The sequence below is a fragment of the Hylaeus volcanicus genome, chromosome 3 (assembly GCF_026283585.1).
Source record: "Hylaeus volcanicus isolate JK05 chromosome 3, UHH_iyHylVolc1.0_haploid, whole genome shotgun sequence".
Classification (NCBI taxonomy): Eukaryota; Metazoa; Arthropoda; class Insecta; order Hymenoptera; family Colletidae; genus Hylaeus; species Hylaeus volcanicus.
In genome coordinates, this window is record NC_071978.1 from 20,183,023 (window position 1) to 20,194,124 (window position 11,102).

General features: G+C 44.1%; 1 long non-coding RNA gene across 2 annotated transcripts; it reads right to left on the reverse strand.

Annotated features, from left to right (window-relative positions):
• Positions 1-900: 900 nt before the first annotated feature.
• Positions 901-9,147, reverse strand: LOC128873705 (uncharacterized). 2 transcript variants are annotated; one of them, XR_008456471.1, is made up of 3 exons: positions 9,025-9,147; positions 8,770-8,927; positions 901-8,661 (listed from the first exon to the last, which is right to left on the reverse strand). It is a non-coding gene; the product is annotated as an uncharacterized LOC128873705 (long non-coding RNA). The 2 variants fall into 2 exon arrangements; XR_008456470.1 differs by having other exon boundaries at positions 9,015-9,147.
• Between the last annotated feature and the right edge of the window lie 1,955 nt (positions 9,148-11,102).

The window sequence follows — 11,102 nt, forward strand, 5'->3', positions numbered from 1 at the left end:
AACGAAGGACCATTCAATGGAAATGTTTCAGGGATTTCCGCGAAACGTTTGGTTCATAATTTGGTCGGTTATGTGCACGTTTTCCAACGTTATATAACTTCTAGTTCACCCTGTGACCTGGCTATTGTCGCCTGTCGGCAGTCTCCTTGTTTGTGGTAGTGTTTAATGATATTGTGAAGAGGCGAATCCTTAAAACGTATCCCGCATACATACCGACGCGAAGCGGGTACCCCGTTCGTTAAATAGCCGGATCCGGCATTAGGATGACCTAATTTTCATACTTTGTCCCGAACAGTCGCCGTTGCGCTAAATTCCGGAACTGTCATCCCTGGGAGAACGTTTTAATTCGCTCCAGTCTCTGTTCCCGCTCTACCTCCCTAAATTTTGTTAGCTTTGATAAATTCCGCTTTCAAAGATAATAAAAGAGGGAGATGTGTCATATCGGTCAAAATTTGATATTAGTGCCTCGTGTCCAAGAATGCCAAAAAAAGACTAGTTGGAATATTCTTGGTCTTTGTTTTGCTTTGTATCTTGGGGGGTGGTTTATCAGAAAATTATGAAATTTCGTACAGTTACGCTTCTATGTGCAAAGCTCAGAAGCTTTGAACCCTTGAAAACAAGAAAGTTCGGTATCGCCGGTTGTCCTTTCCTTCGATTACTGATCATTTCCAATGAATCGACGTAATCGCGGATATGGAGTAAGGGTAACGGGGATATTATCAGTGCAGACTGTCTCCGAACTTTTGCGGCTTCCCACGAAGGAGGTCATGTGATAAAAGACACGAGAGACGTAGTCGCTGGGCGAGAATCGAGCTGGGTTCCATTGTCGGCGTAAGTAGATCGTAAGAGAGTAACGTGCCCTGAAGATTTTTCTAAGATTTCGTGGAGAGTGGTTGAACGCCGGAGACGCGTGGTAAGGTACATCGGTGCTAGGCGAAAGCGTCCAAGAGAAAGCTCTAACGTTTCTTGATGTAGTTATTAATTATCAACTCGTCTTTCGTTGATTAGCATAGTGCTTTTCAAAATAAATGGTGCGATCATTGGGACTGTACAATTCGAGGGGGTCGCGAAAGATTCGATGTAAAAGACGCGGGCAATCGAGTCGTCCTTCTATTGATAAATTCGTTACAAGAGTTGCATAGCACATAGTTGCAGGAGTACATGACCAAGGGAAATGTATCGATCCACGTACGATCATCGTACGTCGATTAATAATCGATTGGCATGGTTCAACCCTCTCCTATAATTTGAGACTTCGAAGAGGGAGGTAGTTTCGTTAGCGAAGGAGCTCGGTTCGTAATAAGGGTGGAATGCGAGAAGCGGATGAAGATGAGGAGGCATAGAGCCAACCTTACGCCCCTGCCGATTGTTCCCTCTGCTCGAGCGAACAACGGCGACGAGGAGCCAGAGAAAAAGAACGTAGGTGGCGGGGGGTAACACTAGCCGAGTAAGCTCTGGAACACTTTTCAGGATTCAGGGCTTAACACCCCCGGATCCTCAGGCTTCACGTCTGCCTGGCCCAACCTGGGACTCCTCCACTGACTCCGTCATTCCTCGCTGTTCCGTTTTTCCTCCACCACGGCCAGGAAACTTCTTCTTCCACATTCTAATTACCTCGACGAACTGTCTTTCTCTAATTGAAGCCATCGCGGTATTTATACAAGGTGTACCGTAATTGGCGGTACAAGCGAGTGGGAGGTGAGTCTACGCGAAAAATTGAATCGAAAATGCAGAATAAAATTGTTGCCGTGTGACGCTTTATTTTCGAAAGAAGTAACTTTGAAATTTTGTCGAGTACGCGTGTACTTGATTCAGATTCAGTTCGATGGATTTTACTTTCTTACTGCTTCTTGGGATGTTTACAAACATTGTCGACATGATATCTCTTACATTGATTTTACATTTTTCTTATGCTTATGATCTAGAATGACATCCGTCGAGCTGAAACTGGTTCAAGTACACGCGTACTCGACAAGTTTTCAAACTTATTTCTTTTTTCGAAAATAAAGCGTCACGCGAACAAATTTCATTCTACATGTTCGATTCAAATTTTTACGTAGAATCGCTCCCTACTCGCTTGTACCACCAGTTACGGGACACCCTGTATACTGGGTGTTTACCCAGTGCTCGCCAATATTTTAGAGGCTCGATGAACAAAAATTAGACGAAAATCAATGGTTACGAAATAGAACTAATTTAATTTTCTGTCCTATAAGGAAGATGTTGCAATCGAGAATATTGTAAGAGACATTCTGTTGTATGTATAGACTGCGGATCTTTATGCATTTAAAGGAAATTTGAATGTGCAAGAAACTACAAAATGCAAACAATATGCAAGAGTATAAAAAAGATTGAAAGTAAAGTTCATGTTATAATATTAGCTGAATAAAATAAATTCTTACATAGGTTCAATGTTTGTAGGCACGTTCGCGAAGATTTTATTTTGCATAAAGATCCGCAGTGTAGTTATGTATATACAAAAACACGTTTTAAGACTTCCCATCAGGAGACTCCCGTTTTGCAAGCATTTCGTGTGGTTAGAGCCTTCGTTTGAATAGTATTTTATACTCAAGTGAAAAGTCTAATTCAGTCAAGTTCAATGCATACAACTTAATTTTAGATTAACTAGAGTAAACGTAACGGTAATACCTCGTCCACGAAAAAGTTTAGAGACGATTCTTTTAGTCATTCGTCAGCAGTTCCATACGGGGTGTTCGTAAAGGTATTTTCCGATTCAGTAGATTAAATCAACGACTTTTACATAATTTGTATGGAACAATGTCTGTGCTCAGTGAGCATTTCGATGGTAAAGAGTCCTTTAGACAACCCTTTAGAAATATTGAATGCGATTAATTAGTAAATAGAAATAAATTCGTGAAATTGGAAAGTACCTTTCTGGACACCGCTTGTTTTTTTGACTCACAGAATTCGATCTTCCATTGTAATTCTCGTCGTGAAAGTGGCGGTCCCACGTCGATCGTGTTGGTTCGTCGATCATATAGGTACCCACCTTAAGTTTATGTCATATTTCATATCGCAATTGTACGATGAAATAAAACAGAAACATAAGACGGCTTTCCTATGTATTATCCATCCTCCTTCGCTGCGTCTTCTTCCCGATGTGACGAAGTAGCGATATAGTCAAGTTTTGAGAGCTTACGTCTTCGAGGATGGTCGGTGAGATCTCTATAGACGACGTAACGAAATACAATATTTTGTCTGTAGAAAAATAATGCTACTGACGCCATTGTACGAGGAATTTGTTACGCGATACAGTGCGTGGACAACCGATCGCCGCAGCGTCAGATTGGTGTTACGTGTCAGAAGGGTGGATGCCAGTTGGGATTTCAAACCCTAGGCCCTTGGAAAAGACGTTTCGCTTGTGCCGCTTTCTGCTATCCATAGTTTCAGAACATTAAAACGCGTAGGTTCGTGATAGCTAATAACTTGTCTCGAGAGCTACATATTTTTACAATTTGAGTCGTACTTCTCTCTTCGATAATATTTCGATATATTAAAATTGCCTGAACGGTGATATATCATTGCGTCTATTAATAAGTCTACTACCGCTATTCCATTTCGTAATTTATCTAAATAACGTGACCACTGCTAGGGAATTACATTTTTAGAATGTATATTTCTTCTAATATTCTAATGGAGAATACAACGGTTATCCACGTTAATCGCAGCAATTTCGCTAATTGGATCGAAAGAAATGTATTTCCCTTTTGCAGAAGGACAGGTGAACGGTGTACGTAGAAACATAGTCGGTGCATACGTATGTACGCGCGTGATGTTGCATAAGAAGCCTTAAATCTGCTTGAGGTAAACGGGATTAATCTCATCCGCCCCACGCGAAGCCTTGTCAATCTCATTGGCGTAGAAAAATGGAGTTCTACTGTGAATTAAAATTTTTTCGGCTCTATCCGAGATTCCGCTCGTTTTTACGACTTCCATTTCAAAATATCCGGTATACGTCTTTCCCTAATTGTTGGTCAAAAAGCAATTAACTGTAGTCGATTGTAAATTAAAGAAAGGAGTACTACAGTTAATTACTCTTGTACAATGGTATACGTTCCAACAAACGTTGAAATGTTTTCTTTACGAAACGAAAGCAATGCTTTGCGATTGCTTACATGTATACGTCCATCGTTTGATTAAATATGAAGTAGCAGTAGACACCGATCAAGAAACGATTGATGTATGGTAATAGTAGAAAACTGTGCGTGTTTGGATATACCATCAAAATGTTAACATATCTCGATGTATTACTATCGGAATTAGAAACATTTTTGTGCTCGATAATATTGCTTGATGAATCTTATTGCCCTTGATCGTCTATAATGCTGAACAATCGTGAATTATAATAATAGCCACGAAATAAGGCGAATTCTTATCTAATCATAAAGGCACAATTACGACCCCTAGTTTAGAAACATTGATTTCTACGATTATAGATCTCTGTTAAGTTAATTGCTATAAAGAGATGATTAATAGAAGGCTACATGATGAAACACTATCTCAGTTAATTGTAGTCGGTACGAAGTATTCAACAAAATTTGTATTCGTATGTGGGACATTGGAATCGCAGTAGAGGAGTTCCGTGCTCGGTCAGACAAGTCACGCAGCGCACCGACAATGGCCCTTCGAATACCAGAACCCTTTGCAGATCAGACTTCGAAGTCTCTCTACTATGCTTCCAGGTGGTTCTTCCCAGCCTTACCAATGGTCACCAAACCACCTGTTTCCCCTTACCAACCCTTGCGCCACGGTTACAGATGTGTCATGCTTTTATCGACCTTCCTCGGTACTGCAGTTTCTCACCTTCCTACCTTTAACCCTATGCTACTCGCTGCGATAACTCGCGTTTATCCTACACTAAGTTTTCCCCAACGACGAATCGAACTTTTTTTTAATATACTTCTCGACACAATTTAGAATGACATTCGATATACATAGGCGTGTATTACTTACTCAATTTTTTAACTTGCCACTTCGTCGAACGATTCTACGTGCGGGGACACGTATCGATTTCTCGCGAGATCGATGAATCGCGTTCAGCGTGTTTCGAGAAAAACATACAGCGTCGTTTTGATCCGCAATGTTGTCGATAGCGTCGCGTCGATGACGTAGGTAGTTTATATGACGTCAACGAAAACTGTAAAGAAAGTAAACTATACCAGGGCAGTGAACTCGTTTCGACCAGAGCCACGAAGAGGGAGGCTGACGATGTAGAGAAACTGGGACGAGGAAAGTATGAGAGACCGAGGGATGGCGAGCAATCTTCGCGTTTTAATCGTGAAAAATTCATGACATATTACCGGTTCGAGCGAGGTATTAATAGCACGGTGTACAAACTGAAATGTGAAATTTCCAAGTTGTTATAAATAGTACGAGCGTGCTTTGCGCATTCTAAAGGTCAATTGACACGCTTTAAAGACGAACTAGTACCGCATTTCAGGTGTCACGGATCGAGAATGTTTTTTCGACTGTCATTCTATTCGGTGAATAGTTTTATTTCCCAAATTGTTGTGAGTAGATAAGAATAGAATGTCCAATTTCTCGATGCCTCGCGTTTAGAGCCAAACTTCTTTGCGCCGCGCTCGTCGGGGTCGTTCATCGGGGGTGGTTCTAAAAATAGCGCCCCGTTTAATGCATAGATATTCGGGTCAGTAGAAGGCGAGCCAAGGGCGGCTTGTCCAAGATTTTCAACGACGGGAGACTTTAACGATAGAAGCAAAAGTTACTCGAGCGATTTCGAACTTGCTCTGACATCTCTTCGAGTATTTCCAGGATACCAAGATCTTTTGCGCTATTGAATGAAAATTTGACATCGAGGGATACAATCTAGAAGTGTGGAAATTTTAACGATTTACCTTCGAGCATGATACGATCAATGAAAAATGCATGGCTCTTGCGAGGGAGCGATTCTCTCAAATTCAGGGGGCCATTGTTCGACGGGAAAATGCGGCGCGAAAAAAATTGAAGGCTCGGTTACCGCGTCTAGGACGAGGAGCATCGCGTATCTTTTCAGCGGAAGAACTTAAGGAGATACCTAGAACATCTCGTGGGTTGACCCAGTTTCTCCCATGAACGCGTATTCCATTGACCCAAGATGGTTGCCAGGCAACAGCATAGCCATGGTGCTTGGACATTTTGGCAGAAGTGCAACGACTTCGATCTTTGAGAAGATTTCTACGGCTGGTCGCGCACAATGGTCGATTCCAAGGGAAAAAAGCAGAGATTCTCGAGCAGAGATTCTCGATGGAATTACCTCGCGATACCGTCACCGTTAAAGGAAATTGTTGCAAACGAGTCTACCAGCCTTGGCGATGGATCAAACGAGAACGCGGGGACACTGAGACACTGTTCCTCGCGAATACGCACTGTCGATATCGATCGATCGCGTTCTCCGACGACCGGACGCAGCTTCACGGCCTTGAAAGAAGACCGAAAGTGGTAACCGAAAACGGAGGTTGCTCAGCAGGAAATGCACCACTCTGTTTGTCATCCTCCCGCTCGCTCGCAATCGGTCTGATCCCGTCCCTTTCACTCATCCTCTTTCCCTCTCTATTTTAGATGCGTGTCGTTGCCGTACCCCTTGGTGGGGAGAGATTGTGAATGACGCAAGTCATGGGAAATCTGGGTCACCGGGTCATGCTACTCCATCCCCTGTGAGCTCCTCTTCAATGGGGCTTTATTTATGAAACTCGATGCCACACAACCAAGGATGTAAATGCGAACGGATCCGATCTGCGATGCAACTAGGAGGACCACGGGGAACGCGGCGAATCCACGCACATCTTCGTCAGAAGTGCCTTTCCCATCACTCGCGGTACGTTATCACTCGCGAAACGAAGACACTACGGTCAGGGAATAGGATTCTTGAAGATCACTTTCCCTTGGAGCGTTGGTAGCGATGATTTCGAAGGGAACCTCGCCGACGAAAGTGTATCCTGGGTTATTCGAAGCGAGCGCGGATCTTGCTCGAATGGGGGGGTCGATCGAAATGTCGATGAAGAGTCGATGTAAGGAGATTCCATGAAGTTTTCCAGAGAATTTAGTTAAGAAGAGCGTGAGAATCTTTTAGCAAGATGAAATGAAATAGAATTGCGAAACGTCCAAGACGGAAAAAGAAACGGGGGATGCGGTGCTGGCGGAGGTAGGAGCGAGAATAAAGAAACGCAGAAGCGGGAAAGGAAGAAATAACAGGGAGGCGAAGAAGGTGAAACGTACGGCGACCTCTCGGTTTGCACAGCCTTGGGAAACTGGGGCTTTGAACTGTCATGCACCATTTCTCGATGCCTATTGCAGCCAGCATGAGAAGAGTTAGGGGTTGGGGGTACAGGCGCATGTATAGAGTCAGCCCCTATGACGTCAGTGAGGTACGAGCCAATCCTGTGGCCGCATTCTACTGACGTCATCACCTCCCCCGAGGTGACGTGCATTCCAAGGAAAAGAGGGGTACAGGAGGGTCGTGGCATAGGACTGTCAAGGGATAAATGGTGTTGTTAGAAGGTGCAGGATGACGAGGACAACTAGCCCACCATACTTTGATCGAATAAACGATGCTAAACGACCACCGTGAAAATTGCTTTGCGATAAACGCTTCAAGTAACGCACTCCTTGCTTTATCTTCGATCCGATGGTCCAAACTCGCTCTGACGCTACTATCGTATTCAGAGTGAGCCACGTAAATAGTCACGAGCTGGTTCCTCGGGGGACCATTGGCGATAGGAACAACATTTTTGTTCGCTATCGTCAGAGTCGACGAGCCCCTTTATATAGAGTACCACTGGAAATTCCCAGAACAGGAGACGCGCTCTCTACTTTTTAAATGGACTCCACTTTTAACAATAACTATGTTCGCAAAAATTCACTGGTACCAGAGACAAGAATTCTTACGAATTTTAAAACATTAAATTAGCTGATGGAATTTTATCGCAAGAATCGATAAGTTGCGCCACCGTATCGAAAATTTTGGGAATATTGCGGATCGTGTATTAGCGACTCATCTCTTCCAAATTTCGCGCAGTTCGCGTCGCACTATGAAAACGGTGACCAGTTCGCTCAATCGAATGCACTGTGTGAAAACTAGGACGATGACGGTGTACTTGCCACAGTCGTGCGACGCTTGCGGGTCCACTGGATTCGTTTTACAAATATTTGAAATTAATTGGTCGATCGACCGACGGGAAACATTTAACAACCTACCTTTGACACGGATCTCGCTTTGGAAAAGTTATAAAGGACGTGTTCACCGGTGAAAATGACCTTTAGATTCTCGATAGGACAGGCTATCGAGAGTTTGCGTTGTACGAATCAAAGGAAATTGTCGTGCACGTATCGAGGGGCGTTTAATTAACGGAGAGACAAGGTTCCTAATTTTTATTCGAACGGTATCGTTCTCCAGTGACCGAGGGAAGGGTCGTCACGTCTCGATCTCGAACGAAAGGGAAAACTATGCGTGCCTTTCCGTAGCCGTGGTCTTGTCTAGCGAGAATTTTGCGTGGGCGTGTGTTTGGGTTCCCTCGCCCCCACGTGCTCGTTTGTCAGGGTAGTCGAGTGTTTCCGATCGAGACGATTTCGTTTCGGTGCGCGTACGAAAATTAACTCCGATTCGTCGATATTTTCCGTCTTCAAACTAGCGTACCGTCGAGTCTGAAACAATTTTGTCACAAGTACCATCTGTTACTATTTACTTGTCCGTGAATGGAAAGAAATCGCGACGATTTTCACACTCGAAACACACCGTTACTTGCTACTTACAACAGACGAGACGCCTCGCAGCTGATAACTCTCGATATCCTCTTTAGCGACAGGATTTTCGTACACTCCGGACCGTCCAGCGTCCACCGTCCCTTTCGTCAGAGTTCCTCGTATCTTCTCTCCTCCTTCCGAATCGCGTTGCCTCGGTACCAATTCACCTGTCAAGGTAATCGCGTCTAAATTTTCCTTGACAAAGACTCAAGCTTCTAATGGTTTAAAAGTTGAATTTTTCCACGGCGCTTTACCACGATTTACTTTTAGAGAGGTGTACGAGACTGTTCCTAATCGAATTTCGACCAAGTTCGAATATTTTCTGTGATGAATCTGCCCGACAATCGGCTGGAGCAAAGAGTCCCAGTTCGCGCGTCTCAGTGATCGAGGCCGAACTGCAGTCGGGCTAAAGTCCGATGAAACTCGACGGGTTTCCACTCGGAGGCCGAGGTTGCTAGGTTTGAATGGAGCTATCCTGCGATTGGTCGGACGTCCAGTGACGTCACTGCATTGATTGTCCCGCGCACGCCGCACCACGTGGCTCGTCGAAGATTTCTCTCTCCCTCGTACCCCCTCTGTACCAACAGCCTCGCTCTGTTCGTCGTCCTTCTTCATCTTCCTTCTCTCCCGCGGTTGAAAACTGCTTAGAAGAGGGGTTGTTTTGTTAAGGGGATGGACGAGATTCTTACGCGAATTTGTCTCACGTCTGGCCCTCAACGCCAACTACTTATTATGGTCTTGCCTTAAATCTTTCTATTTTCCTTAGGGTTAGTTGCTTCGAGACTATCGTTGGGATTCTGCGTGGAGATGCACGAAACCGTGATTTAGCTCGTTCTACTTTCTTATTTGCGAGGGGATTAGGGTTTCTCAGACGTAGACAACTCAGGTACTTTCGTAGAGAAGGTTTCTAGAACTCGTCGTCCGCGTCAACGTTTGTTTGTCGAGGGAGACTGTGGGTGGTGGTGCGTGCACCTTCGTTTAGAATGAACGCTTCCATTGGGTTGATGGTGCGTCGATGGAAAACAGAGGGGATCCATCGCTGTGTTCATTTTCGTATATAGATTCCCCGGGGATGAAGGTCAGTGGCGTCGCCGACCTTCTTAAATATTTTCCAATCGATAATCCGTTACCTTGTAATCATCCACTTTTAACTCGTCACACGATTCGACCGGGGGCATTTCTCACGCGAGAATTTCCTCGTACCAGAATTCGTACACCTACTTGATACTTGTCCTGAATGCCTAATTCGACGATTCCAAAAATAACTCGTCGGAGAAGCAGCCACGGCGGCGACGACAGAATCACCACCACCACCACCACCACCACCGCCGCCGCCGCCGCTGATGCTCTTCTCCAGCAACCTCATTCACCCAGTTTTCTCCCCTGCTGCACTGTGCAGTGACCCTTCCTGCTGCGAGAGTTTGCCGTATCTCGACGGAAGAACCACTTCTGTCTAATCTCGATCATCTGCAAAAACACATCACCCTCTTTCAAATACTCTGCATTTCTGCAGGTATTCAAAGATGAAGGGGTAGGTGGGTGACTTTGGAAGGTTGTCCAGAGCTTTTACTTTCCCAGCTGTTGATCGATACATTGCTATTGGTCGCGATTGGATCCTGAGTCCAAGTAGAACCTGTTAGAAAATTTTCATGTATTTATGAGTGATTTATGGAAAAGTTATGAAACTAGGTATGGCGGCTTTTTGTTGAGGGGTATTGTTGCATTGTTGAACATTTTCCTTTCATCCTATCCCCTGGTGGTCTCAGTATTTTTAGTTGACGGTTTCGACTGTCGAAAGCTGCAAAATCTGATATATTCCGAATGAATATTGGGAGAGTTTTGCAACAACCAGTATTTCGTGTTTCCAGCAGTCCTTGGGGTCAGCAATCAGGGGTTTGAAGAGTCAGTGCATCGATATCGGCACGTCATCAAACCCCTGGATGAAGCTAACTGCAATCCCAGCGGAGCCCGGGACCGTTTTCGAAAATAAAAGCAACTCATATTTCTAGCCATCGAGCGATTATTAATAATTATAATGTTTCCAGGATACTTGTAAGCCCTCTTCAGTAAAACTCCAATAATTTGATAAACGTTCGATTCGAAAGTGTATTTGCCCAGGGTATTTACACTATGTATGTCCTCGCGACTTAATGAAAAATAAATATTTACAAATGTTTGCCTCTACCTATAGCGCATAATTATAATTAATGCGCGTATCGTCGATGTAAATTAACGTGTGAATATCAGTGAACGATAATGTTTTTATATATTATCGCTGTTCAGTGGTACAATTTCCATCGATTAACATGATTAAACCGGATGAAACATCATGTTTGTAACGA